Genomic DNA, 6000 nt, shown 5'->3' with positions numbered 1-6000 from the left:
GCCATGCGATTCAATTCGCTTCTTTTTTTGCTTTATATATGGAATCATAATGGTGCCACCCACAAAAAAAAAGAAATTCGTTTTCACAAGTTTGGATTTGTACTTCCCCAAAAGTTTGTTGCAGAACACAAATATATATTTTAAATAGTCTATTTAATCAAAATTTTTGCTACGACTGCATAGTGAATTGTATGATATTATCATGCATATTTGTCAGAAGATCTTACAGAAAAGGTTCTGTAATCAGGAAATCTACTGCATGTGGATTTAGTTGGAGTTTACTATAGTTCACTGACAAACTAACTAATAACAATATAAATCATGCAATATTGAAATCAAAGATAATCATTTTGCGATATTGACTATCTGTTTGCATAGGTTCTCAGTGAACTACTGCCCTTTGTAGTAACATGCTGCTAATGTTAAAACCTCAAGCATATGGATATACTGTACCAAATATTCTGATGTTTTTACTCCAAACTCATGTCACAATTTCAGTGATTTAAAATAAATCCTTCAGTGAAAGGATGTGGCTTTTACACAGAGATTTTCCATTAAAGCAATGTTATTGTAAAAAATTATAATTAAACCATAATAACAAAAATAACTGTATAAGAAAAAGAAAGCAGGTGAAATATATCATGCGCACGGTTAATGTTAGGCCTGTTAATAACCTCTTCTAAGAGTAATTAAAATGAAAGCAGTGACCGCTGCTTACAAAAGAATGTTTAATTTTTTTTAAATCTTGAGCTCTTGAAAACAGCAGGACTGTGGGTGCACGATCGTCGCTCTTTGTCCAGTCTATTTTAAAGAGAACCAATCGCACACGTTGCTCTTCTTCTAGGCACGGTTGCTTTCCGCAAGGAAACGGGAGCGCGCATCACATCAGCTATTAGCGCGAGTGATCATGCTCTCATTCTTTATTCACCATTCTTTTGCTTGCGTGAACACAGCTATTTATGTCAGTCGTGCTGCTTCTCGATTCTAATATCACATTTGCACGAACAATGGGCCACGCTTATTGTTGAACCCTGCTTCTAAGAAAACAACAATTAAAAAAATTATTTCCAACCAGCCAAAGTGGCAGGAGGTGTCTGTCTAACCTGCCAGAGCTGAAATCTACCCGTATTTGGCGGGTGTTAATGTAAAGCCCTGCATATATCTACTAAAAGACAGAAAATATTACTTTACAAACTACTTATATTGTGAATAAATCATATATTTTCATATTAGTCAATAATATTACAGAAATTAATTTCAAAACTGAATAAATATAAAATTTACACATTTGCTCAGGTAAATAAACAGAATCAATGATGGGCAAAAAATTGGCGGAATTCTGCGCGCACAGATTTCGTTTGGGCCTACTTATTACTTATTTACTTATTACTTTACTTTTTTACTTGCTTAAGATTTACTAGTGAATACACAACCATGCTTCACTCACAAGATGTGCATGACAAATCACAGCTTTCCACAAATTGCAAAAAAAAAAAGATTGATTCATCTCGCAGCCCTAATCTTGCAAAATCATTTAATTTAAAGATGTTAAAAATCAAAAGCACCAAGAGCGTCCCTTCAAGTTTACTTAAGAGACACAATTGCTTTACATGTAAGCAGATTCATTTATTCACTCATTCTTTTTCGGCTTAGTCCCAATTCACCAGGGTTCACCACAGCGGAATGAACCAACAACTTATCCAGCATATGTTTTACACAGGGGATGTCCTTACAGCTGCAAACCAGTACTGGAAAACATCCATTCACACACATGCACTACGGCCAATTTAGTTTATATAATACGCCTATACAGCATGTCTTCGGACTTGTGGGGGAAACAGGAGCACCCGGAGGAAACACACACGAACACGGGGAGAACATACAAACTTCACACAGAAATGTCAACTGGTCGGAGCAATAGCCTAGTTGTTAGCGCGTCGACATATGGTGCAATAGCACGTCAGGGCGTCCCGTGTTCGATTCCCGGATCGAGGACATTTTCCTACCCAACCCCCTTCTCTCTCTCCAACTTCACTTCCTGTCTAAATACTGTCCTATCTAATAAAGGCAAAAAGGCCAAAAATAAATCTTAAAAATAAAAAAATAAATAAAAGAAATGTCAACTGGCCCAGTCGGGACTCAAACCGGCGACCTTTTTGTTGTGAGGCGACATTGCTAAGCCGTTTACCCACCGTGTCGCCCCAGCAGATTCATTATAGCCTTTTATTTGCATATAAACAATCAACTAACAAGGTTTAGAGCATTCAAACAGTGTTGTAAAAGCTTGCTTGAAATGTTTCCTTGATGCACAAGAACCAATGAGGTTTGTTGTCTCGCATCTAGCAAGTATGGCTAAGTTTCACTTCATGTTCACTGATCAATGATTATACGGGGATAAATTGGATTTTATCCTCGCTGGCACTCCAACGATACCCTTTCATGGTGTTCAGCATTCATGTATGAAAAGAAATGGACCTCACATCGAAATTTCTCCAGCAGTAACACACATTATTTTCCAACATTTTAAAGATTTAGTCACATGTAGGCGAGCTCTTCCACCCAATGCCCACCAAAACCCAGACAGCAATTAAAAAGAAACATCCCGGACAAGCAAATGAAGCCGAACAGCTGTTAAGTCTTAAAGACCACCTGTCACTGCACGTTTCCTCTTTACGCTGCCCCATCCTTAACCCTTTCTCACCCAGTCTCACTTCAAGCTAACAACCATTATCCAAACTCGCACACAGTTTCAATTACTCACCGAACACACTCCGAGCAATAATGACATGCTGCTACAAAGCTCTCCGAGGGCTCGAATAAAGGCAGTTTTATTTTAGTCCATGCAAGAAGCAGAAAGCGGTGTCCTGTGATCCTGGTGTTTATGAGAGAGCCTCCTCTCATTCTCTGTCTTTCTGTCTGCCTCTTCTTTTTCTCTCTCTCTCTCTCCGCAGCGAACGGATCCCACACAGCTGCAGCACGCCTCTCTCCCACAGATCAGGGAGGATGTGGGCGTAAAGTGATTTGATTTGCTCTGAGTTGTGAAGAGAGGAAAACAAGCCAAACGTATCCTGAGAGAAGCTTTTTAAATGGTGAATGACAGCCTGAATGAATCTGACCAACGGCTTTAGACATAGCGCATAGAAGCACATCAAAGCCACACCGAGCATGTCTACGTGCACATGGAAAATTCTAATTAATATCAGGATTTGATCATATTTTAGTGATTTAACCGGCTTGTGAGCATGTGAATCCAATTGCCATAACCGGATTAAGGCAATGTTGGTGTCAGAAGGAGCACAAACGTTTGCGCCAAGTAAAATGTGGTTACTTATAATTAATAATACTTATTATTATAAATATGAAGTAATGATAATAATAATAATAATAATATAATAATAAAAATAATAATAATAATAATAACAATAATAATAACAATAATAATGATAACAACAACAACAACAACAACAACAACAACAACTCTAACAATTACAAAACTAAATATTTAATTGCATTATATTTTTATATATTATCATTAAAATATAAATCTAATAATAATATAGTTTTTATATTATTATTTTTATTATTATTATTATCATTATTATTATTATTATTATTATTATTATTATTTTTATTATTATATTACACTAACAATTACAAAACTAAATATTTAATTGTATTATATTTCTATATATTATCATTAAAATATAAATCTAATAATAATAATATAGTTATTAAATTATTATTATTATTATTATTATTATTATTATATTACACTAACAAATACAAAACTATTTCCCAGAAATGGGTTGCGGCTGGAAGGGCATCTGCTGCGTAAAAACATGCTGGATAAGTTGGCGGTCGATTCCGCTGTGGTGACCCCAGATTATTAACGGGACTAAGCCGACAAGAAAATGAGTGAATGAATGAATTACAAAACTAAACATCTGATTTTATTATATTTCTATATATTATCATTAAAATATAGTAATTATTATTATTAATATTATTAGTTGTATATTTCAATGATAATATATAATAATAATAATAATAATAATAATAATAATAATAATAATAATAATCTAAAAAGTAAGAACTGTAAGAGTTAATGCCTTTCATGCATAGTGATAATCATTTACAGGCTGTGTAGGTCCTACAGAGTCTACATAAGTGCCATAAAACAAATTAGAGAACCTTTTTGCAGCCAAGTGGAGATGGATTCTTTTATATAAACATGAAAATAAATTAATAACCAGATGGTCAAAAGCACTGCGAGAGTCTCTTGACCTACATTTTGCAATTCAATGTGCTCTTCTGTGCTCAAGGACATGATTGAGGAATAATCATTGTTTCAATTAATTTGAACTAATTCTACACAGCAAAAGCTAAAACAAGCACCTTTAGTACCCAAGTACAACAGCAAGAGCAAAAAAAGTGTATGCTAATTTATTCCGATTATGCAGATTACATGTATAAGAGGGAACAGCTGTGAAGAACTTGTGAGAAGCATCTTTATCAGAACAAAAGGAATAAATATAGATGAGGGATATTAATAAATATAGAATAATGATGATGATGATGATGATGATGATAATAATAATAATAATAATAATTCAAGAGTTCACACTTAGATATTGCTTGATAATAATAGCAGGTTTAGCATGCTGTCGAAGGAGAGAACCCTGAGCTCTAAGATAATTGAGAACAGGGCTCCCGCCTGGTCAATGAGCATGTAAGGGGGTATGAGATCAGGTAGTTCTCGAGAGCTCCCCCTGGTCAAGGAGGAAAGGGGGTGATGGGCTGGATTCTTCAAAAAAAAACCTAAATTAAGGAGTAATGCTAGTCGGGCTATTTATAGTGAGGTTGGAATGATCCAATTGGCTTACTAATGATTACAGATGAGTGACCAGCCGCGATCAATTATATCATGTGCTCCTCTCGAAATGAGTTTGTGAAACTTTACTACTAATACTATTACTACTAATAATAATAGTAACAACAACAATATTAAGAAAAAGAAGAAGTAGCTACATTTTAAATAACAATAAAATTAAGTAAAAAATAACAGGAATATTTGACACATACAGCATTTCAATGTGATAATATCATTGGCCCATGAACATTTCCTGCTTGTTATCACACTATTTCATTACTGTAACAAGAGGCAATTCAATCATATATTCACTTTAAAACAGCTATCATAACTATATTTATCAATATGTGGACATTTTTGGATTCTCCGAAGCTAAGGAAATTAAATATGTAAAACAGGAAATACATTAAGACCATTGTTGTTGTTTACATTCCCCAAAATGGCCTATAAGGAACTTGTGAAAGGAAATAAGAACAAAAAATACTAACTAAATAAAAAATAATAATAATAAAAGCTTAGTGTAATGGCATGTAAATAAAAACTAACAAAACAACACTGCAAGACCTCAAGTGAATCATGTTTCATATGAAGTGTCAAACCCTTATTCACTCAGCAGCAGCTGTGTAAATTCCAGGAAGATATATTAAGCAGTATGTATTTCACTGCATTGAAACAATAAAGCTGTAAATTTTATGTGGAGTAATAGCAATAATAATCTGAAGAGCCCTCCTAGCTGGCTATAACTGAGCGGAGAATTGCTTCCCAGCAATAATGTTATTATATCAACAGCCTTGTTGATTAAGCCCTCAAGACATTGCGATTGTATCAAATCACTTGTGCACACCAAATTATTTTGGGAAAACAAATACGATGTTGTCAAGCTTACAGTTCAAGAGTTTAATTCGGCTTCAGTGCAGACCCCACAAACAGCCTCTGCTTGGAACAGACTAATTTATTCATTTTAAATTCATGAATAATCAAAAAGTCAGACCGCTAAACAGCCTATTCATCAGACCTTCATTACAAAAAGAAATTTAAAATAGAAACAAAAACATCCACAAAAGCTCTTGATGGATACGGTGTCATAATAATCACCCAAATAGTGATGGAAAGATTCTTACCATAGCCCG

General features: G+C 34.5%; 1 protein-coding gene across 5 annotated transcripts in view; it reads right to left on the bottom strand.

Annotated features, from left to right (window-relative positions):
• pkig (protein kinase (cAMP-dependent, catalytic) inhibitor gamma) overlaps positions 1-6000 on the bottom strand; it is a 63850-nt gene that overhangs the window by 47308 nt on the left and 10542 nt on the right. Inside the window, exon 1 of one of the 5 annotated variants that reach the window (NM_001309188.1) lies at positions 2762-2921. The exons of the other annotated variants lie outside the window; for them this stretch is intronic. The gene's annotated coding sequence lies outside the window, so the exon portion shown is untranslated. Of the gene's footprint in view, positions 1-2761; positions 2922-6000 lie in introns of those variants that run through there. 5 annotated transcript variants of the gene reach the window in all.

Source organism: Danio rerio, chromosome 23 (genome assembly GCF_049306965.1).
Source record: "Danio rerio strain Tuebingen ecotype United States chromosome 23, GRCz12tu, whole genome shotgun sequence".
Lineage (NCBI taxonomy): Eukaryota > Metazoa > Chordata > Actinopteri > Cypriniformes > Danionidae > Danio > Danio rerio.
Note: the sequence above shows the minus strand (reverse complement) of the source record. Positions and strands in the feature narration are given on the sequence as shown.